The sequence below is a fragment of the Rhinolophus sinicus genome, chromosome 3 (assembly GCF_057876585.1).
Source record: "Rhinolophus sinicus isolate RSI-liver-muscle chromosome 3, RSI-T2T, whole genome shotgun sequence".
Lineage (NCBI taxonomy): Eukaryota > Metazoa > Chordata > Mammalia > Chiroptera > Rhinolophidae > Rhinolophus > Rhinolophus sinicus.
The window spans coordinates 19,865,330-19,891,078 of record NC_142503.1 but is presented as its reverse complement, the minus strand read 5'-3'; the positions used below and the strand labels follow the sequence as shown (position 1 = coordinate 19,891,078).

At 33.9% G+C, this 25,749-nt stretch overlaps 1 pseudogene; it reads left to right on the top strand.

Moving 5' to 3' along the window:
- Positions 1 to 4,569: 4,569 nt before the first annotated feature.
- LOC148758460 (cleavage and polyadenylation specificity factor subunit 5 pseudogene) overlaps positions 4,570 to 25,749 on the top strand; it is a 94,784-nt pseudogene continuing 73,604 nt past the window's right edge.

The following is a 25,749-nucleotide window of genomic DNA, read 5'->3' as shown; positions in this document are numbered from 1 at the left end:
TAGGAGATTCTGTTGAAGTTCTCATTGCAAAACTCAATCTGAAGCAGTCTTCCCCCTGATCATAACAATTCACATGTTTCCTACATGTAAAACATATTCCCTCTTTCCTCTAAAATATACTACTACATCATCAATTCAAGTCCAGGAATCAGCTAAATGTCCAGGATCTCACCATCTCAGTTAGGTTGAGGAGCAGAAGAGACTCCTTAGGATCAAATCTGCTAGTCTACAGTTCCTCTCATCTGAACACCTTTGAGCTAAAAGCAACGTATCTGTCTCTCCTATGTTCAACAGGTGTTGATGAGGCTGGCATTTACATACTCATATTAGAAAACAATAAAAAGGGAATGTCCATAGAAGTCACTAGTACAATACCGTTCTGAAAGTCATCCAGCTACATGCACCGGTTCCTTTATTAGGGCCCAGTCCTTCCCCTTTGAAGTGGCTTTCTATGATTTTCATTTTGCCTTCTGACCCTTGGTTCTGACTGTCATATTTTTCCTTTTTAATCAGAAATGACCTCTGTTTTTAGAGAGTATGTTTCCCAGTCCATTTCCTGTGCATAGAAGTTTGGAGTCTAAGAAGCTTCTTTCATTTGGAGCCACCTTTGTCATTTTTATTACAGCATGACGATGTTCTCTTTTAAGAGAATTTTACAATTCTCTTAAAAACAATGCCTTTTTTTTTATGTGTGTGTGTGTGGTTATTATCAAGATTTACTCCATTGGACAAAAGACACACCCTCAAATTTCTTTGAGACAGGCCCTTTCTGTCATGGACTAAGAGTCAGGGTGATGTGGGATGACTTTAGGATTCTTAAAAGACTTTTGGTTTATCAGAGGAAGTCTAAAAGGCATGCACTTATGAAACTTTGATATCTTTTCATCTAGTTCAGGAGTAGCAAACTATGTCCCCCACAGGACAAATTTATTTATTTATTTATTTATTTGTAGAGAAAGTTTTTTGGAACACAGCCATATACATTATGCATGTATTTCTATGGCAGCTTTCTCTCTACACTGACAGAATGAGTGTTGCTGCATAGATTATATGACTGACAAAATCTGAAATATTTATTATCTCGTGTTTTAAAAGTGTTTACTGACACTGGTCTAGTTGAGGTGGCTTACAAGGCACTACTTAAATCTTTATGATGTCTTAACAAAAGAGGTTATAGTCACCCCGTGATAAGAAAGTTACTCTAAGGTTTTGTTTTGTAGGCAGCATCCTGGATTTTATTTTTGCCCTTATGTTATTTCCTGTTTTAAAAGGTTTTTTGCTGGATTTAAAGACTTACAGTGAAAAAAATATTATGATTTTCTAGCCTAACAAGTCCTGGGTTTTTTATATTTTGGCTAAATTCTACTTAAAGTCAAACTTTTCAAACCTCACCTAATCTCTCTGTATTCCTTCTTATCATACACAGTTAAAATTCTGCTTGGAAATCTCCTTAGATCTAAAAGATCTAAAGTAAATTTTCTATTCTCCATATAACTGTAGACCATTATTCTGCTAAATTTCTGCTGCACATGTCATCTTCATTCCCGTTCCTTAGAAGAATTTTCTCAGCGTCCTTCCTATTCTCACTAATAGTCTTCTTAAGAACTTTGTGGCATATAGCTACATAAAAGTCACAAAGCTACAGTCCTACTTCATGAATTCATCTAAAATTAGTACCTGTTTTTAGAGTAAATTTGAAAAAAATTCATTTTGCCCCAATTTTTTATCTTCTTGAGACAATATCAGAAATCCATACTTATGAAAAATATTGATTTCACATAGATTTTTAAATACAAGCTTAATATATATGAGGTTTTGTATCCTTTCTCTATTGTTCTGATCTTTATTGTGTGTTCTAAAATTATTTCTTAGATATTCATACTTGATTTGTATCAACTTTTTAAAGATAATTCTTTGATTTGATTTTTCAAATCTGATGTATGGAGGAGCTAATTCAACTATTTCAGCTTTCAGATTTATTGGTTCCCTTTTCCTATGTATACTGGCTTACTTTTATTGTTTTCCTTGGTATCCTAATTTAAATTCTGTATTTATTTATTTTGATTGTTTTTCCACTAAAATGTAACTGCTCTTATCTTATTTTAGTGCTTCATTCAGCATCATGGCAATACATTTTAAGTATTTCTTAATAATACTGTGTTTCCCCAAAAGTAAGACCTAGCCGGACAATCAGCTCGAATGCATCCTTTGGAGCAAAAATTAATATAAGACCCAGTCTTATATTACCTAATATAAAATGTTATAGTAAAATAAGACCGAATCTTATATTAATATTTGCTCCAAAAGGTGCATTAGAGCTGATTGTCTTACTAGGTCTTATTTTCGGGGAAATAAGTTATTTCATGTTATTAACATGAAAATAACATGTTATTTTATCTCAATGAAAATTATTTTTAAAAAGTCAACAATGAAAATGGTAGACATTAAAAATTTTAAATTACACATTTGATTACTCATTATGATAGAGCACATAGCAAAGATTAAGCCTACACTTGTGAACTAAGCATGATTTAAAAGAACTTTATTGAATTGATGATTTGTATTTGTAATCAAAAGTTTGAAAATTATAAGCAATGCAATGTAAAATGACGTATTCTTTTTTAAAAAAACATTATGTGCTAGCCTTTTTACCTTATGAGAACTCATATCTCTGTTTCTACATTTTATAAATTATAAACTCTGCATGCATTAGAAGTGTTAGTAGGATCTATATTTATATGTGTACAACATGATTTCACACTAATATAATTTTTTATAGTACACACATTATTTGTGTTCTTTAAGCATAAACATTGTGCTGGTACTTGATCAGACAAAGTTCTGTTGAATTCCACATATGCAATAAAGCCTGTTAAGAGCACAAAACTTCAATGTTTTCCAAAATTGCTGTCTTCCACTCTGACCTCTTGCCTAAATTCTACTTCCATGAATGTATGCTGCCTGTGTTGTATGTGACTGCGATTGTTCTCAAACCTATGGATATAACATGGAGTAGGGGAAAATATGCAACAATCAAATAAAATTCCTCTCTCTGTGTTATTGTGAAAGGAGCCAGCAAGTAAATGCATAAATCTCTAACATTTTGCCAAGGCCTAAGCTATGAAAAAAAAAAAAAAAAAAAAAAAAAAAAAAAAAATGAAGCAGGGAGAATGTTATGCTTCCAGAAATGGTAGAAAACATTTTTCTAACTGACTCTCCTACTGAGATTAACTAGAAAAGCAGAACAATTTATTTAAAAAAAATCTACGATGTGTGTTCAAACAATATGGTGAATGTTTAAATTAAAAAAAAAAAAAATTTACAGTAAGAGCTACTCCCCCTCAAAATACTCCCTATTTCAAACACACTTATCCCATCATTCTTACCACTATCTAAAGTAGTTCTTGAAGTCCTCTTTCGTAAGTGTCTTTTTTTTTTTTTCCAACTGAAGTTTATTGGGGTGACAGTTGTTAGTAAAGTTACATAGGTTTCAGGTATACAATTCTGTAATACATCATCTATATATCACATTGTGTGTTCACCACATATATACCCAAAAGATTTGAAAACATTCACTGTGAAGATATATGTGCTCTGATGTTCATTGCAGCTTTATTTATGGTGGCCAAGACATGGAAACAACCAAAGTGTTCTTCGATAGATGATTGGATAAAGAAGATGTGGTGCATATACACAATAATGACTGTCTTTAGTTGCCTAGTTGTGACTGCTTTGATGTCCTGAATGAATTCAAAACGGTTACCTTTCATGGTCATTTTGACTTTGGCGAAGAGCTAGAAGTTGCATGGTTCCAGATCCAGTGAATAAGGTAGATGAGGACACACTGTAATGTTTCTATTTGACAGAAATTGCTGTAATGTACCATAAGCAAAGTACGGATATTTCCGTTGTTATCACAAAATACAGTGAATGATGCTGCTGAGTGCCATCCAATGGAAAGGCAGGGACCTTCAATACAGGAAGCAGTGCATTGAACTTTAGTTACAGTGTGTGACAAGTTTCAACTTGTTCGTGCAGTCAGTTGGGTGTGAGCTACGGTTGAGAGAAGGTGTGTTTTAAAGTATGCTGTAAATCATCCTCCATCATGACAATGCTCCGTGTCACACATTGTTTCTGGTATATGGCAATTCCTGTCAATAAAAACATTACGGTGTGACCTCATCTACCTTATTCACCTGATATGGCACCATGCGACTTCTGGCTCTTACCCAAAGTCAAAGTGATTCAGGACACTGAGGCAGCCATGACAGAGCAACTAAAGATACTCAGGAAAGGTGACTTCCAGAACTGCTTCCGATAACGACAAGAACTGTGGGATAAGTGTGTTCAAAGTGACAGGGAGTATTTTGAGGGGGATTAACAGCAGTATGTTTTTTACTGTAATAATTTTATTTAAATATTCACTGTATTGATTGATCATATTTCCTATGTGAGCTGTTATATTCTCATGTTAATGGTGAACACTGGCTGCTGAGTAGACACAGATAACCGCTGCTAGCACCTCCCCCTTTCTGCTCATCACAAGTGCCCTAGCTTGCCAGTGCAATCATGATGCCTCCCAGTCTCTTACGGACTCTCTGGCCCTGGGGAGTCAACAAGTTCCACAACACATACATCCAGCAGACCAAGGCCCTCTCTCCTTGGAGCACACGACCTACCTGTACCCTCTTACCAATTACATTTTTGGTACAAAGGGGCTCCTTGAGAAGGATAGCTCTGTTGCAGTCATATTTCAGCATCTGTGAGAGGGATTTGATAAAATTGGAATGAGGAAGACTGTAGAAGGTGTTTTGATTGCACATGAGAACCAGTTACCCCAGGTGCTACTGTTACAGTGAGGAACAACTTTCTTCAAATTACTTGGTGATGAACTTAACCCCAGAGAAGATGAAGCTGGAGGATTAAAGTGCTTACTGACACATACTGTGTTGTCAAAATGGAGTCCTGCAAGACCGAGTCATTGATGACTATACTGATAACTGGTGGAGACCAAAATTTGAACCTCACTATTCCTATATTCTTGTACTTATTACAAAGCCTAAGAAACTTAAGAAGTTGTTTGAGGTTCAACTTCAAGAGAAAGCTTTGTTTGCAGTCCCTAAAAATTGTAAGCTGGTAGCTGCACAATTGTTTAAATTGCATGACAGTGTACCAGGATATGGACCCATAATTTCTAATGTCCCTCAGCTTTTGAATAGGTTCAGTTTTATATACAACCGAATCACTGCAGAGTGGAGAAGTAACAGAAAAAAAAAAAAAAAAAAAAAAAAAGCAATCTCTGTGAGCACAGCTCTACACAGTGTAGACTACACATGGTCGAAAAGTTCTTTTGGTTTTATCTCTTGTCCAATCCCTAAATTGCCACTTGCTTTCTACTGTTTTAATGTAAAGTTAATGTGAAGAAGTAGATAGTGGTGTAAACAAATATGATAATGGTTAAATTGCTTTTGTTTCTACTTATATGTTTTTATACAATATTAAAGAAAGTGGACTTCAAAAAATATATCTACAAGGTGGGACAATTAAGTTTGCGAACTTGTTGCAACGATGTTGCTAAACTTTTTTGATATTAGAGGGATTTATTATGAATTTGTACCAAGTGGGCAAGCAGTTAACCAGGTTTACTATATGGAAGTGCTGAAAAGGCTGCATGAAAAAGTTAGATGAAAAGGACCTGAACTTTTCGCCAACGATTCATGGCTCTTGCAGCTTGATGATGCACCAGCTCACACGGCACTGTCTGTGAGGATGTTTTTAGCCAATAGACAAATCATTGTATTGGAACACCCACCCTACTCACCTGATCTGGCCCCCAATTACTTCTTTCTTTACTTGAAGATAAAGGAAATCTTAAAAGGAAGACATTTTGATGACATCCAGGACATCAAGGGTAATACAACAACAGCTCTGATGGCCATTCCAGAAAGAGAGTTCCAAAATTGCTTTGGAGGGTGGACTAGGTGCTGGCATTGGTGCATAGCTTCCCAAGGTGTGTAGTTTGAAGGTGACCATAGTGATATTCAGCAATGAAGTATGTAGCACTTTTTCTAGGATGAGTTCGCGAACTTAAGCGTCAGACCTCATATGTGAAATACCAAGGGAGTAAGGATTGTGACACCAAGATCCCAGAAGGAATGGAAGTCCACTAAATTATCCCAATATTCAGTATGGCTTTTCTCATTCAAAATCAGAGACTGGGAATCTCTGAGTGAATAGAGCTTTCAGCAAAGTCATGGGGATGGAAAATGAAAAATGGTGTTCATAGCCTATTAAAGATGATGGATCCTGATAATCACCTCAGACTCTCAATTCCAACCCTAATGGGCTCAATTCGAACCAGAGAAAGAGAGAGAGAGAGAGAGAGAGAGAGAGAGAGAGAGAGAGAGAGAGAGAGAGAGAGAGAGAATTGAGGAATTGACCCATCCTGAAAGACACTGAGGCCAAGTTCAATTTAGTGCAATCTGTATATGTTATAAGATGACTGTGCATGGATATCTGCTTTATGGAAGTAAAAGTACGTCCTCTTTGGAGAGGATAATATCTTGGGATTCTTCCATCTATGTTATCTAACTAAACAACCAAACAACAACAAAAAGAAACTAATCTACTTATACAGAAAGACAAGAATTGACCAAAAAGCATGTGCAATAACAGACAATAGGGAAAAATCCAAAGTATATACAGATATGGCAGGACTTTAAAATAAATATTATGAAATTGCCAAGTAATTAAATTACATGGTTGTGAATTTTAGAAATAATTCTGACACATACTGTGTTAAACAATAGTATAAACGAAAGCTAATGAAATATCAGGAAATGAAAGCCATAATAATTGAAAATAAAACCTATATGCATAATAATGGATTAGCCAATTAGAAGATAAGTCAGAAGAAAATACATACCCTGAAGTGCAAGAAGACAAAATGAGGGAAACACATACAAGAGCATAAGAGATATTTGTATCAAATTAGAAAGTTTTAACATATATGTAACCAGAGAATGAGCAACACATGAATAGTGTGTTAGAAGCAACACATGAATAAATAATGCTGACAGTTCTGAATTGTCTGGAAGCCCAATCTAGAACCCCAGGTGTAAAAAAGAAAAAGAAAAAGAAAAAAAGGCAAAAAATCTAGGCACATTGTAACAAATTACTAAAAACTAAAAGTCATAGAAAATTAGGAACATAGCCAAATAATATAAGCACATTATCTTTAAAAGATCAAAACTAAGGCAAACAGCTAATTTATTAACACAAACACATGCAAGGCAGAAAATAAGGAATGACATTATAAAGTATTTGGAAAAAATATCTGCCAAATTAAAATTCTACACTTACAAGAAATATTTATTTTGGAAGGTAGGTGCAAAATAATCTAAGATTTTATATCAGAGATGCAAAATAAATGAAAAATGATGAAATGAGAACCATGTGTATAAATCTAAATAACTTAGATTTATTCCTGCAAAAAACAAAGGAATAACATTTTATGATATGTTAAAAATATAGAATTGAAATATATCATAACATATGATAGAGTAAATGATAGCAAAAATGTGGTAACCTGCGTTATCTGAGAAGTGAAATATACTAAAGACTGAACAGCTAAAAATCTAACAGAGGTGAAGTGGAATTAAAACAAGTAATTCTAATGAAATTTTTTAAAAATAAGAAGGAAAAGAACAAAGAATAGGTGTGAAATGAAGCAAATGGTAAGATTTGGCCTAAATTACAACTCATCAGTAAATAATAGAATAAAGAATACGGTTGATAAAAACTTTTTCAGACATTAAAACATTAAATTGTGTACTACTTATAATATTCATACAAAAAATATAAGAATACTTAAATGTTGACAATAAAGAGTGAGAAATAAAAGACACCATGGAAACACACACAAAAATATTGTGTTATCTTAAATGTCTGGCAAATTATATTTAAGTCAAGGAGCATTATTTTAAAGAAAAAGGGATATTGTAAGATGTCAACTCACCAGGAATATATAAGAATTTCTATACACCTAATAACATAGTTTTAAATATATACAGCAGAAATCTCTACTACTAAAAAGAGAAATAAACAAATCTGAAATCAGTGGGAGACTTTTTTACTACTCTCAGTAATCAATAGAACAGCATAAAATATGTAAATATATAGAGAATTTATAAAGTATAATAAAGTAGTTTGCCATATATATAACAATTAAACTCAATAATTGCAGTTTTAAGTTAGCCATGAAAAATTATCCATATGGTGGGCCATCAAGCAAGTCACAACACATTTCAAAACAGTAATAAAATATAGAGTATGTCCTCTGACCACAGAACAAAATTAAACTAGAAATTAATGGCAAAAAAGAAGCACAGAATCCCCATGTATTTGGAAATGAACCAATGCAGTTTTAAAATCATAGTCAAAAAAATAGTCACAGTGGAAATGATGAAATATTTTTAATAAGTGGAAAACAATATAATTTGTACATAATTGGAAGAATTTCATTGAAGCAGTGCTTAAGGAGAATTGTAGAGTTCAAAACACATTTTATATATGAGGAAATCATGAAGATTATACACATCTACTTTAATGCGTTAGAAAACAAACTACAAATTATTAGAAGAAGGGAGGAAATAATAAAGATAACAATTCCTATAATAGAAAACAAATGTATAACAGAAAAAGCTAACAAATACAAAAGATTGATTAATTTCAAACATGTAATGTAATTCTCAACTTGAAGGAAGACTGCTTAAAGAAAGAGAGGAACAGAAAAACCAATGCCAGGAATGAATCAGGGACCTCATTCTCACATCTTAAAATTCTTTCAATATTTGCAAATATGTCCTATTCATGTTGTATTAACTTCCCTAATCCCGATTAGCATTACATTTTGACTATTATAGAAATTTTGAAATGGTTGCAAAGTCTTTGACATTTATGCATTAAGAGGTGTATGTTTTTATCCTTCCGCCTTGAATATGGCTGAGCTTGTCAATACTTTGACCTATAGAATGGCAGAAGTGAAGCCATGTTACTTCCAACGGCAAGTCAGAAAGGGCCCTGCAGTTTCATTCTTGTTTGCTGGGAACAGCTGCACTTGGAATTCTAAGCCACCATGTAAGAAGTCCAACTAGGGGGTCAAATATATGGTGACAGAAGAACTGACTCTGGGTGATGAACACACAATGCAATATATAGATGATGTATTACAGAATTGTACACCTGAAACCTATATAATTTCACTAACCAATGTCACCCCAATAGATTTAATAATAATAATAATATTAATAATAATAAAAATAAAAATATGTCTAACTAACATGAGTCTCCATATGATAAGGAAGCCAAATCCAGGGAAAAAGGCCATGTGTACTTGTTCTGGCCAACGTCCCAGCTGTACCTAGCCTTCAAGTACTAAGCCCATGCCAGGTGTTGGTGAAGAGCACTCTAGGTGACTTTAGCTGTCAAGCGCTCAACTCGGGGAATCACCCTCAGCTATAGTCCCTGTGCCCTGTCTAAATTTCTGGCCCACAGTGTTTTCAAGCTTAAAAAAACTGTTGTTCTTTTACTCCAAGTTTTAGGTGGTGTATGATGGTTAATAGATAAACAGAACACCTGGCATCTGAGAAAGGCTATTTAAATGTTCTCCTGCTTCCATGGTTGCCCTCCTTCGATCGTTTCTCCAAATGGAAACCAGTCAAATATTAAAACGGCAAATCTGATCACATTTCACCTTCCTTAAATTTATTATTGAATTTTCAATGTGCTTAACAAAACAGTGTCAAATCTTCATAGTGGGTTACAGAGCTTTCTTTGATGTCAGCACTTGCCTAACCTGAAAATTAAGATCAAGTTAGGTCACCCTGTTATATGCTCTTATACAATGCACATTTTTTGTCATTACATTTCCTAAAATTATTATTTTGCATGTATTTTTGAGATTATATAATTAATGATTTTCCTCATTATGGTATAAAGCTCTTGAGGGCAGGGGTTATGTCCAGTTTTGATGATCATTTTATCCCAGTCTCAAAAAAAAAAAAAAAAAAAAAAGAAAGAAAAGTTTTAAAATAAGAGGGGGAATGATAGAAAAAAATATGTAGATTAAAATTTAAAATGAAGGAGTTGTAAATAAATGCTTGTTTGCATGACTAGAGGTCACCTCCTTCTTTGAGATAAAAGGCCTTACACTGACATCTTGAGGGAATTTATGTGAGAAAATTGGGACAGGGCCAGATAAATTAATCAGCAAGGAACTATAATGGAAGGATCAATAAATGGAAAGTAAGGGAAAACACAATTTGCCAAAAATTGTGCAGGAGAGGTTTTAAGATGAAATTCATTATTTCTGAGAAGGGAGATTTTGACAGCTGCTTCAAACTAACAAGATTCCAAAACAAGAATCATTTTAATACTGTCATTTATATGCCTATCACAATTACAAACAAATAAAAAGAAGCATATATAGCATAATGCAATAGTTAAACTTGCCAAATGAAAAATGAGGTAGGCATGTCAATCGAAACACTACTTCCTGTGATTTTTTTTTTTTTTTTGTATTGATGACCATCTTGGTTTTGAAGGACAAACTGTGGAATTTTGGGACTGAAAGGAATTTTAATATTAAGTTTGAATCACTTTTTGTGAATATAGTACTGAATTTTATCAGGATATAGGAGATTGTGAGTTTTGAACATGTGGCAGTTTGTTAAGGAATGCTTCCTGATGACATTGAGAACTAGTGCCCAATATAGGAATATCTGAAGTTACTAGAAAAGACAATGTAATTAGTAGGATAATTTAATATCACAGCTTAAGACATAGATGTTGCATTTATACTATAAAGTGGATGTTTCTTGATGATATCTCCTTTGAAATAATAAGGAATTAAAAGATAAAGAAAATATGAAAACAATATAAAGCACTCTTGCTACTGAAGAACACAGTTTTTTTGTTTTTTAATAAAGAGAATGTTCACGGTGTGATTAAATGTCAGCTAGTGTCTCAAGAGATCAAAATTCCTACAGCATTAGTCCAGCCAGTGATATTTACCAGCACTTAGCCATCTGTAAGATTCTTGGTAAACACACATAGGTAAGATCTGCGGCCATGTTCATGTTCACAGATGCAGGGTCTTCTCCGGCCATCTATTATAGAAATGGTTCGTAAATCCCATTGTTAAGTTCTTATTTTTACAAAGTAGGGCAGGTCCTGATGAAACCACACTAAATTCATCAGAAAGAATATGTGACGGGTAGGAATGACATCAACTGGCAGTCACACGTGTCACACTTTATTGCCATTGCACATGCCTGAGGTCGTTGATTTTTTCTTGACTATGATGATTTTCTCTCTGTACTTTTATCACCTAACTTATTTGATTGGTTTGCCAGGTAAATAAGAGTATGAAATGAATGTGCCAGCTGATTTATTTCTCCTCATTTGAGCAAAATGTAAAAACTCTTCTGTAGAATGACCTGTGGTTGTGGGGATAGAAAGTCAGAAGGTAAATTGAGATGAGGCAGTTACTGAGGTAGAAAGAAAATGGGTATCATTACCATGGTCACTGGGCAGTATAAGAAAATAAAAGAAACTATGAGTGGTGTCCTAAATTTGAAAGCCATAGTGCTGGAGTGCTTTCATTCCTGGAAGGAAATAAGTATAATTTCTCCTTTCACTACATCCTCATCCTAGCCCAGTGACGTTAATATTATTGCTGGCAGTATTTCCACTTTTAGTAACGGTAATGAAAGCAGCAGCAGCAGTAATAATAGTAATTGAAGTAGTAACTACTAGAATTAGCAGTTTCTATAGTATTGCTGGTAGTTTTCTAGTAGTTGTGGTGGAGTGATGGTGGCGGTAGTGATGGGTATTAATATTGCAGAATTCAAATTCCTAGCTCGGAATAGATAAGGCTTCATTGAATAAAGTGCATTGAAGGATTACTTATAGATCATAGACAGAATGAATGGAACTAATAAGAGATAATGAAGAGACTAGTAACACCGGAAACATTCTTGACCCTGGAGCTAGCAATGAGTTATGCAAACTCAGTGATAGTTGTAGCCATAAGTGATGAGCCACCTACAGCGTTGTGGCCAAAGAGAACTGATATCAGCCATTTCCTGGAGGCAGCTCTTGTGCAGGGGCAATCGGTACCTCCATCTCTCTCCTCCTGCCCCTGATGCCCCTGATGCCCATGGGCAGCAGCCCACAGGAAGCCAGAGACAAGGGTGTTCTGAGGAGATATTTCACAGAGAGCAACCTCCCAGAGCCTGAAACAGGGCAGAGAAGGATAGGAAATTAACTTGGAGCAGCAAATAGTGAACGGCCAAGTTAATAATAACCACAGCAAAAGCAAGGATGGTTGTACTTACTTTTACTTATCATGTATCAGACACTGTTCAAAGTTATTTACATGAATTATCTGATCCTAACAAAAATGATTACTCCTGATCTAGAATAAGAACAATTTAATGAAAATGTGATGGTCATACCCCCATGTCACATATTGGGTGGATATAGATTGCCTTGTATGAGAATTTAAATAATCCTATCACCCTCTATAAGAATTCGAGCCTAAAAACATGAAGTTCTTCACTTTAAAAGGTTTGCTTCCCTTTGGATGAGTTAAGGATAATGCAAAAAGGAGACAAAACTTGACAAATCTTTTACCTGGATAAGAGGCTGCACAAGAAATCAAGGGTAGGGGAATAGTACTAAATGGAATGAAAAAGAAAGTAAAAGCTTCTTAGAAATGACTTCATCTATAGCAGGTCTTACTGACTCAGGGTTCTTTACTTTTCTGTATAGAATACATGGATACAGACTCCAAACTATTTCTCCATCCACCATCCATGTGATTTATAACATTGCTAATCTAAAAATAAACCAGACTATCAGAAGACAAAGGCGTAACGAGCAATAGTAGATCAATGCACACAATTTTCATAGAAAACTGGCGACATCAGTAGTAGCACAGACTGCTCATTTTTTGCAGAGCTTATGCATTAATGATATCTGTAGCCCTGGGAAAGCATGGCATTCTGCGCTTTGCTTTTAACCCAAGGATTTATTTTTTCTCACTTTCTTTATCATATTTTCCCTTTGGTTTGAGATGCTAAGGAAATGAACTCTAGTGATCTGCAATGGTAACCTTAAGTGGTGCTTGTCAAACATGATTTGGTAGGTGAGCAACCAAGAACAAAAGCAGCAAAGTTTAGTAGAAAGAGCAGTGCAGTAGAGGGCAGGTGACCTAGACACCTGATATAAGCAGCAACTAACTGTGAGACCTAAGATTAATCTTTTAATTCTCACCATGCTGTAAGAATTTTTCCTCCCGGCACTCCCCATCCTCAGAATGACTTGTATTCCAGAAGTTCATTTTGTCAGTGTGCCTTCAAGAGCACAAACACATTTCCCACAGCAACACTCTTCTGAAAGAAGGTCACAGTGTCTTATTCTGTGTATTTCTTCTTGGAGCCACCTGATTGTGTTGTGTGTGTTTTAGGAAGTACCCAATATGCGGTCATGGCTAGTGATGGCAAGCAAGTATCAAGCTAGCTAGAATATAATCAACTTTAGCAATGTACACCCACTGACAAGCATGCGTGCACACACATACACACAGGATGGATTGTTTTGTACTAATTTTGGATAAAGGCAGACTGAAAATTGTCATTAGTAAATTAATGACTCACTCTTAGGGACATTACCAGTGGCTTTAATCAGCATAACATATAACCAACATAACCTCCCTTTAGACAAGGTATTATGGGAAAAAAAAGGATTATGTTTACTGAGGCTAGCAAGAGAGAAGCTTTTTATGAAAACATAATACATAAAAGTTGTCTTTTTTCCCCCCAAGATTCTAAATGCAATAAAAAAAAAATATCTAAAGTATTTTTTCACAGTGATGTCGATAACCAGGTGATTTAGTACATTTTTATAGACACTCGGGAAGTCAGAAAATGTAGAGCCAGCTTAGCATAAGCCACAGATCCTTTCCACTTCCTTTCCCATGAGATTCCCCATCTGTGTACTAGCTTTGATCTTGAGTCACAAACAAAGACTATCTATTTATTCAAGAGATCAAATGTTACTTTGGGTATAGACCCTGGGGAAATTCGGTAGAGGGACATAAGCTTTGGGAATACATTGATTTTCAAAGTGTTGATCTGAATAATCCATGACATATTTAGTTTCTCTGACTGTTAGAAGATATATACGAAGGTGATGAACTCAGAGAGTTTTGTTCTCTGAGCATAAATCCCTCTTTCCCTTTGCAGTCGTCTTTTTTATATAAACACAGAAAATACTCTAAGTGAAAAAGTCTGAGTTATTCATCTTCTTGTCACTAATCTCGTAAATATTCCTAGAGTTTTTCTGATTCTTCTATTTTAGATTAAAAACAAAACCAAAGAACTAGATACACATCGTTAGATAGTTGCTTATTCTTGCTTGTCATGCTTTGAGCTAATTTCCCTCCAAAGGTTCTTAATAGAATGCACATATTTTTCAACAGGCTTTATTATTCTTTAGAGAAGTTACAGGTTTACAGAACAACTGGACAGAATGTTTGGAGTTCCTATAATCTCTCTGTCCCTCCCACCTGAAGTTTCTTCTATTATTAACATTTTGCATTAGTGTGATACATTCATTACAATTGATGAACCAATATTGACACATTATTAACTGAAAACTATATTATTATATAGTTTTATATAAGGGTTCACTCTTTGTATTTCTATGAGTTTAGACAAATGCATGATGTCATGTGCCCGCCACTATAGTATTATGCAGAATAGTTTCACTGCACTAAAAGTTCTCTGTGCTTCACCTATTATTCAACCCTCCTTCACCTCCCTCAAACCCCTAGCAAGCACTGGCCTTTTTGCTGTCTCAATAGTTTTGCTTTTTTTCAGAATGTCATATAGTTGGAATCATACAGTAACAGTAGGTAGCCTTTTCAGAACAGCTTCCTTCACTTAGCAATATGCATTTGTTTTCTCCATATATTTTTGAATCTTGATAGTTCATTTTCTTTTTATCGCTAAAGAATATTCCATTGTATGATGCATCATGGTTTGCTTAAAACATTCACCTACATCTCAGTAGCTTCCAAATTTGAGGCAATTATGAATAAATCTGCTACAAACAATCTGTGTGCTGGTTTTGCATAGACATAATAAGTTTACAACCCATTTGAGTAAATACCTAGGACCACAGCTACTGGACTATATGGTAAGGCTACATTTAGCTGTGTAAGAAATTGCCAAACTGTCTTCCGGAGTGTCTGTACCATTTTGCATTCCCACCAGCAATGCGTGAGAGTTCCTATTTTTCCATATCCTGGCTGGCATTTGATGTTCTCTCTGTTTGGGATTTTATCAGAAATACATTTTGCAAATTGTTTCTTCAAGTCTGTAATTTGTGTTTTCATTCTCTTAAATAGTATCATTTGCAGGACAAAAGTTTTTCTTTTGATAAAGTCCAACTTAATTTTTTCTCTCATGAATCACTATTATGTCTCTAAAAACATTATAACCACACACAAAGGCACCTAGATTTTCTCCTAACTTATTTCTAAATGTCTTATAGTTTTGGATTTGATTAGGTCTAAAAACTTTAACTTGAAACCCATTTTAAGTTAAATCTTGTGAAAGATGTAAGATCTGTGTCCAAATTAAGTTTTTTTTTCTGTTTTTTTTTTTTTTTTTTTCATGTAGATGCCCAGTTCCTCCAACACAATTTGTTGAAAAGACTATGATTTCTTTATTGAATTGCCTTTGCTTCTTTGCCAAAGATCAGTTGATTGTATGTTTATAGATCTATTTCTGGGCTCCCTAGTTCACCTCATTTACCTGTCTATTTTCTTTTTTTTTTTTTTTTTATAACCAGTACTGTACCACACCGTCTTGATTATTGTAGGCTTATAGTAAGTTTTGAGTTCAAGTATTAACAATCCTCGGGCTGTTCTTTTACTTTAATATTGTTGGCAATTCTGGGTCTTTTGCCTCTCCATATAAACTTTAGAATCAGTTTATCAATATCAACAAAATAACTTTTTGGGAGTTTGATTTGGATTGTATTGACTTAATGAATCAGCTTAGGATAATTGAGATCTTAATATTGAGTCTTCTTACCATGAACATGGACAACCTCTTCATTTATTTAGATCTTTTAATTTTTAATCAGCGTTTTATAGTTTTCCTAGTGTAGAACTTTCTTTATATAGTTTGTTGGATTTATACCTAAGTGAAGTTTTATTAGTATTTAAATCTTTTGGTGCTAATGAAATGTCCATATTGCTCCTTAGCCCTTCAATCTTTATAAGATACACGTTTATTTAGTTTAATAGCCTGAAGATTAAGAAAGTTTTGCTTGTTTGATCATTTATTTATTTATTGTAAATATTTTAAAACTCAGGTTTCTTTAATGTCTTGAACACACACATTTATCAGTTCCATATCTGTTCAAATCTTTGTGTTTATGATAATTTCTGCATGAAAAGCTAAGTCTACTTACATGTAACTAGAATGTTCACTTCAGCTTTGCCTTGTGACAATGTAGTATATTAAAGATAGAGTCTTTAATAAATTGTGTATCTTAGGGAAGTCTTAGATATTAAACACTTTCAAAGATATTTTAATAATATTTACCCTGAATATAGCCTTTGCCATGATTTGAGACAATAAAATGCGATCCTTATCAAAATGTCTACACTCATAGTATTATGTATACAATTAAATTATCAGAGAGACAAAAGAAACCGAAAAATGATTGGTATTTAGGTGAATTCAACTGAGAAGTAGAAATGTGGAGGACTTTTAGACAATCACATATAAAGTTATGCTGTAGGAGGTACTAGAAATCAATTTTCTTTACTTCTAAACCCATTCTCTTTCCACAACACTGTGGTAACCCTCAATTTTTGTTTTATACTTTCTTGTTCCTGTGCTCAGAAAATAATTCAGTATCATCCTAGGCCACTGGGAAAGTTATCTCTGAAAAATAATCACAACACTTTCTAGTACATGACTTTCAGGGTGACTTTTCATCCCTCAGTGACTCTGTTCCAGAGAGTCCGTGGTTTACATTTGCAGATATAGTTTAAAAATACAAGAATATAAATCTAGTGTAGAAGAAGTAATAAGTTGACACTATAATCATACACTCTTAATCTTGGTACCTTTGAGATTACAAGTGGTTGCTCTTCTTAACATTATCTGACAATTCATGAGGACACTGTCATATTTGTTGTGTCCTGCATGAGAAGAGCTGTAACCAGTGGGAAGGGCTGCGCATAGTTAAGACAGACAACAGACAAGAGTAGAGTGCAAGCAGGGCCAAGGGACTCAAGCCTCAAGGACTGAGCCCTGAATTGGGCCAATGCATAGCTTTTATTGGGTAACAAATGAGGAAGAAAAGCTTATTAGTCTCAAGGTCTGTGAATTAAGTGCCTGCTGGCTGTCTTTCCGAAAGTCTCCATTGTACTCCAGCACATTCTGTGCCTTCCACACACACGCATAATTCCAGGGGATCCATTAAAGGGGAGGGACCGATATTATTCCATCGTGTCTCAGTTTGCTGAGACATCCCCTCAAGGAAGTTTTTCTGGTATCTCTCCATTGGGCGTCAGTTTGCTGAAGCACTCCCTTGTGAAATCCTGGGAAGAACGTGGGGGAACAAACGGTTTGGCATCTGTAAGGCAACAGTATTAAACTTGACTTGGAGAGCTTTCATTTATTCTGTCCATTTCCTTAAACTAAATTAATTCATGGGAGTAACTAATGGATGAAAGGACTCAGAACAAGAACTTAAACCAAAAATACTGAAGTCTTAAACTCCCTCACTGAATACAGAAGTACCTATTCCATTGAAAAGAGGTCCTGGTTTAATTCGAGAGAATTGACACAGTAGAATATGCTGTGGATGGCAGTAATATCATTCCATTAGATCTATTGTTAGGAAATCGCACTTTACCTATCTGGATGCACACACATTGCATACATTGGCAGGTTTTGAGATGACTTCTCTATTTGCCTTTGTGGTATTTAGTAATACCGTGCTACTGTACAACACTGCTTTTTTCTGCCCTGCTGTGCTTAAAGCTTTATTTGATCAGATTCTGGAAGAAATCCTTTGCGTAAAATCATGTGTGTGTTTCCCAAGTAAAGTACTTCCATTTGTACCTGCATATTTCTTATCTACTTCTTTTTGTATGGCATTGGCATACTTCAGAAAAAGACAGTTTATAGTATATTTGATTACACAGTTAGGCACAACAGTTTAGCACAATATATTGTAATCAGGACTACTCAGAAAAGCAATTTAGTTCTGATCTTGTCAAATTAAATGTGCATTGAATATATAACTTACCTTCACCCAAAAGAGCTATTCTGAGGCAGTAGTGAGCAAAAGACAACTATTTGTTATCATTATTTTCTTTTAAGGACTAGATTGGTAGAATCCATTTGAGCTGTCATAGGACTAATCTTTCAATAATCTATTTTGTGTGTGTGTGTGAGAATGGAGAGAGGGTGAGTTGTGTGGGTAATACTGTCAAAGTAAAATGAAATAAGCTTGAAATAAAAACACATGGAAGAAACAGAGATAATATATTAGAAATAGATGTTTGGAGTAGGGAGAAAATTTTAAGGAATAAAAGGAGAAAAGCAGGACGGTCATTGAGAGGAAAACGCCCAAGCCCTTTGCTTGTCAGATGCTGCCATGTAAACGACAGCTGTTCCAACATTTCCCCACATAATATCCGTGCTCTCTGAAATAGAGCTGGTCTCCTTTGAGCCTCGTATGGGACTTTCAGGGCACATCTGATCCATGAACTTGATCTCCCAGTGAAGTCATCTGGCTGTGACCACAGGTGGCTTCTAATAGTTGTACATTAGATTGCCTGTGTGGACTTCAAGTGGATTCCTCTTTTCTCTATTATTTTGTTTGTTTGTTTTCACTGCTTAATAAATATAGACGATTAAAAAAAAGTGTTTATTGGGTAGCATATTTCTGAAATCATACCAGAAGTTTCTTGGGGAAAAAGCAAGTGACAAGGTACTCAGGGATTTTTCTATTTCAATCTAAAAATTTTATTATATTCAAACCAATATTTCCAAGAGTGTGGTGAAGCAGGCATTCTTACATAATATGAAAAGGTGTCAAAAAATGTCTAAAGTTCATTAATGGCAATTTATCAATATTTATCCAACCTGAAAGTGTACCAACCCTTCGATCAAATGACCACATTAAGTTTACTTACAAATTATACTTATGAATATTTGCTGAATATATGTACATGGATACTCATTATTAATACTGCTTATTATTATTATTATTAATACAAACAATAAGAAGCAATTTGACACAACAAAACCATCTATCAAGTATGTATCAATTAAATAAGTTATAGTACATCACTCTGCTACTTTCAGAATAAATGAGGAAGAGCTATAAGAGCTGTTGGGAAAAATGTCTAAAATACGTTCAGTGAAAAACAAATGCACAGTTTAGTGTGAAAAGTTTGGTCATTTTTATGTAATTATGGGGCATATCTTTAGGGATGTCTTGATAATACTCAAATCTGAGTTTTAATCATACATTTCAACTTTCTCTGGTATCTTGCCAAAAATTATAATTTATAGGATACATTTAATCTGTTTTATTTCCATAAACACGTAAATAGATGATAAATTAGATAGATAGATAGATAGATAGATAGATAGATAGATAGACAGACAGACAGACACAACAGGAAAGATAGCAACATAGCAGAGGAGAACCCTGAGCAATGCATAATCTGTAAATTGTTCAATCTGTCCCCAAATTGTAGAGACATAGTTGTAGAAATTGGGAAGTAAAATTAGTTTTGTTGTATTCAAACCCTAGTGTAAGATACATAACTTATTCCAACTGAGCACATTTAATGTCTGTTAATCAGTGATAAAATCTTCTACAAAATTTTTTTCCTTATTTTCCTAGAAAGCTTTCCTTATTATTAGAAATCAAAATAGTCAATCATCTCTTGTAATAAAATCAATGTTATTTTGAGAGGAGTAGGTATAAAGAATAGGATAGCCTACATGGTTCCCAAACATATATCATACCTCTAGATAATAAAATAATAATCACATTTATCATTTTTATCTCAAATTACATTTATTAATGTAAGAGCTTCATCTTCGCTCCTAGACAGGAAGATTCTCTAGGGCAGAACGTATGTCTCTTCTTTGCAGCTGTTATATCAATTTGAATACTACTGAATCTCAATAAATGTTTGGAGAAAAAAAAAAGTTTTGATGATTGAAAATAATGCCCTATGCAATTGAAGGACAGCTATCTCTCAGAAGAATCAGCTATTAGATTGTATTTTATAATTTTTCTGCGATATAAATATGCCACAAATCTATTTGTTCAAAGATTTGAGTTAAATTGTGTCAGTTGCATAGCTGAAAGATTCTCAATTTATTCTGTTTACTGTTTCCCCTCATCACAGGTGACTCTTTCCAAATTAGATTCTTTGAAGTCACCTCAGACCTGTTAAACTTAAATATCTTCCATTTTCATTTTTTTTTTTTTTTCTTGAAAGCATCTGTTGCCCTGTATCTAACAGTACGAAGTCATTGCACAGCCCATAGGGGAACCTCCGTATGATTTCTGTCCTAAGTTCTAGCCACACATCTGCACACCCTATTTTCATGGAGGTAAATGGCATTCTGCTTTCTTTGGCTGAGATATGTTTTCTCTGTTTATATGGAAACTTCCATGGATCCTCCCATGAGTTCCCTCAGCTCCCATCTAGGAGAGAAAGGATTAAATCACTGGCAAGTAATAATGTTCCATGAAATGTGCTCTTCTTTCTCAAAGTCAGCCTCTCAGCAGTAAGCAATTTTGTGAGAGCAAGTTGGACAGTTTTAGAAGCTGCATAAACTATTTCAGGTGACAAGGGGACCATTTCGTGCACTGAAGTAGTAATTTGCTAGTGTCCTAAAAGAATTAATGAAGCTTTCAAAGGCATATGACAAGCTTGAAAATATTATGTACCAAAAAATTGTTTTAATATAAATGAAAACATCAACTGAAAAAGACATATGGTTTGTCAAGAGGATGCAAATTAACAAGAAATTCCAATGGTTAAGAAGAAACTTGGGAAGCAATGGAAACACAAAAAACAAATTTACATAGATAAACAGAATTGATATATAAATTATATAATATAAATATATGTAATGCCATACATATTAAATCCACATTAATTCATTGGCATATGTGAGGAAATAAGAGTGTGGCATAAATCACTTAAATTTAATATAAGGTTTCAATTAAATTTACATTACAAGTGTCAAAAATCATCATGGCAAATTGTCATTTTTAATACCGTATAGACATTATAGCTACATGTAATTGAGCTAAATGATGGCATATAGAATTATATATGTAACATGATATTTTTCCTAACTAAATGAATTCATCTAATCAGTAGTCAAGTTAATATTATTTGAAAGTTGTCAAAACGCATAAAAAGTGGTATGCTGGGTATTAAAAGGATGATGCCTGTTTCAGTTAAAAAGAGAGAGTTTTTCTATGTACAGTGATTTCTTGCAACACAGATTTGCTTCTTCACTTTTCTCCCAGATCTGTACCTGACAGTGTGATGTACATGGATAAAATCAACAGCCTCCTTTCCTTTTTTCATTCAGCAGAAGACACAGGGAAAGGAGAGTAAGGTCAAGGTATTTAACCTTGTTTCTCGCTCCCTGTGCAGTCCTCTTTTTTCATGAAGGTGACCCTTTCCATTCAGTGAAACCTCTCAGAACCGGGTGCTGCCCTCTCCGCAAAGGGAACTCTCTCCACACAACCCCCTTTCTTTTGAGTTCTGATAAACATGTGGCCCTTTGCCCGACCTTTTCAGAGGAGACACAGTAACTGTACCAAATTTCACCAGACCCTGGGCACAGCATTCTCCTTCGTGGTATACCTACATTTAGCTTGTTCTTTAAAAAAAAAAAAAAAAAAAAAGTTTTATTTATCGCTGTCACCTAAATACTACTCTTTTGAATATGCCATTATTTTCTGCCAGGACTCTAACTGACTCAAGTTATGTTTCTATGAACCCTACTAGTAGAAAGATTTTTAGTGGAGGTAATTATGACCTCATAGAGAAAATAGTCAGAAAAACCAAGAGTTAGAGTTACCAATGCAAACTTTAATAAGCTTCAAGTTAGATTCACTAAGTGTTATTATAAAAAGGCAGCACATGAAAAGGAATATTAATAAATTTTCACTAAAGGTCTTCAATGAGAAATAGTAGGCTTTACATTATTTTTCATTTACAATCTAATACATAGAAAGAAGTCTGTAATCCTGTCACTTTATTACTTCTTCTACCTTCCATTTGATTATTTTTATAGTTTTTATTTCTCTGCTGCGATTCCCTTTATAGCCGTTAACTATGGCAATGCTCAACACTTTATTCAGTTTAGAGATAGCAGCCACTTTAAAATACATATCTGCTAATTCCACATATAGAGCATCGCTTGGTCAGTCTTCATGGAGGACATTTTCCCTTAGTATGACTCATGTTCTTTTTTTTAATTTTTTCTTATTCATGTCTTCTAAATTCGGGTTTTGTTCTCAATTTTGGAAATAATATTAGGTCAAGACTGAATTTTCTCTTGTTCCCCTGAAAAGTATTTATTTTTTCTTTTGTAGAAAGTTACCGTGGCTAGACTCAAACTACAAACTCTTTGCCCCTCAGAAGGGTGGGAGCTGAATGTATCTTCAGTTATTTTACTCTCATCTAGGCTGCTTGTCATCTGCCTGTGAACATCTACTTTAGGGTTCAGCAGGGATTTACATAGGCATCTGCACATGTGGAGAGTCTCCTCTTCTGTAGCAAAATGGTCTTTATTAAATATCCTGTGTTAGTTTTCTGTAGTTGCTGAAACAGATTACCATGAATTTTAGTGGCTTAAAGCAATACAAATTTATTATTTTAGAGTTCTGTAGGTCAGAAGTCTGACAAGGATATCACTTGGTAAAATCAAAATGTTGTTAGGGCTGAGTGGCTTTCTAGAGGCTTTAAAGGAAGAATCTATTTTCTTGCCTTTTCCAGTTTCTGGAGGATTTTTCATTATATATATATATATATATATATATATATATATATATATATATATATATAATTTCATAAATTTCATATATATATATCACAATTTCTTCATTTATGAAATGATTTTTTCGTTTTAGTGAATTTAAATCTTATTTATTTTTTATTTTATTTTTATTAAATTTATTGAGGTGTCGTTAGTTAATAAAATTATGTAGGTTTCAAATATACAATTCTTTAATACATCGTCTATATATTGCATTGTGTGTTCACCACCCAGAGTCAAATCTCCTTCCGTCACTATATATTTGACCCTCTTTACCCTCTTCTGTTATGCCTCCTCCTCCCTTACCCTCTAGTAACCACTAAACTATTGTCTGTGTCGATGAGTTTTTTTTTTGTTTGCTTGTCTTGTTCATTTGTTGCTCTTTTATATCTCTCATTTCCCTATTTATTATTTTAATGTATTTCTTTAGAATCTTGATTTTAATTTAATACCTGTTTTATTATATTTGTTTATTCCACCATCTCTATCATTTTGGGGTTTCTTTCTCTTCTATTGGTTATTTTTCACATTTCTCTATGTCTTAGAATGTTTAATAACTTCAGATTTTTGTTGAGTGTCTCTGAATTTGTAGACTTTGTTTCACAGATTTTTTTTTTTTCCTTTTTAGCTGTTAAGTTCTTTTACGATCATTATTAGGCTTATTTTAACATTTTATTAAGATTGTCTAAAATAGCATTTACTCTCTGAGTAATTTATCTCCATCACTTAGATCTGGTCCTTCTGCGGTTTCTCATACATGTTTCATTTGATTACTGAAGACTGTCTGATCTGCTGGAGAGACAAATACTTTTCAGGCCTTTGTGACTTCTGGGAACAATTCGGCTTCTAGTAGCTAGTCACCCTACAGCATGACCTTGTGGAGTTTTTCCCTATACATTAATATCTTAGTATTGAATGAAGATTCAAAGGATTGCATAATTTTGAAGCTGCTTCCCTCTCTTCAGAAATCTATCCCACCCTATGCTCCTTGCTGCCCATTGTCTGAAAACATAGCTGTTAAATATATTTTGTCCAATTATTTAGCTATTTAAGACAGGAGACCAAATTCAGTCTTTTTTTCACCATCATTACGACGACGGGAAGAAAGAAAGGTACATGGATACTTTTAGTCTACTAACATAATTTAGAAATCTTAGTCTTTACTCATTTAAAAATACAAAATCCATGAATATAATAAATGGTCATGATAAATTTCAGGAAATAAATTAATGCTATATGTCCTTAATATCAAATGTACATTTGAAAATTAAGTTATCTATGCATATGAATAATTCATCTACTAGATAAATACAAACACACCAATGTAAACATATGCTTGTGAAATTCATGGCTTTTTCTGTTATTCTAAATATGCAAGTCAGCCTCAGGCTATTTAGAAAAATATTCAATGAGATGTAGCCAAGGTTTTGTTTCCTCCATCAGATACTTTTAGAGAATTACATACATCGACTGATAATATTCTTATTGTATAAACAAAATCCAATTATTTAAAAAATGCAACAAAATTAAGTAAAATGTATTTCCTTAAGAGCTTCACTTGAGAATTTAACAATTCTGAAATTTTATCTATCAAGTAAGATACAGCATGTCATATCCTTTACAAAATTCTTGTACCTATAAAGTAATTAACTGTGAGGTTTAAAACAATATTGACCACATAAAATTAATTTGCCCATTAACACACAAGTACAATTGCTTTTATCTTGTTCTAAGAGAGCATGTTTTTAAACATTTAAATAGTACTCTTGCTACTAAATAATAAAAGTAGCTTAATTTAGATAGGTTAATTTTTCTTCATTAATATATAATTGTGGTAATTAAAGACCTGTTACTGAAGCTGTTTTAGATATCTATCAATTTAAGGAGAAAGTGCTAAAAAGTTACATGTGAGTGATATTTGGATTATACAAAATGACGCTATTCTTTTTAAAAAAATTGTCAAATATTGAAAGAGGACTATTTTGGTACGAATTTAAGTTAATATATAATTCTGATATTCATTTGATGATTTTAAAAAAAGCTTACTTTTAGCACTTATTTCATTAAATGATCTAATCATTTTATTGTATTATAAGCACAAAACACTACAGGACTTTTTACCATATATTCCTCTTTACTCCTCCAGACTTTTATGGAGGGATTTATCATGTGGTAGTCTTACTCCTTACATACTCTTCCACTCTTGTAAGGAGTATGCCATACTGCTCAATCATACTTTGTCCTTATTGTAAAAATCTATTTCAATTAGGAAGCATTCCATTGCAAATAACAACCTTCAAGTCTTCTGGTTTGAACAACAGATTTTTTAAAATTAACATAAGAATTGATGATCCATCAGCAGGCAGATATTAGAGTTGATTAACTCAGAACTTCTATCTATCAACATAAGCTATTTACTTTTTCTCCACATTGATGAAAAATGGCTGCAGCACTTGCAAGTATAAACAGACATGCAATGCCCATCTCTTTCTTGGATCTCTTTGGAGGATATGGGAAGCTTTACCCAGAAGTACCCAGATATTCCTGCGATCTGCGTCAAGAC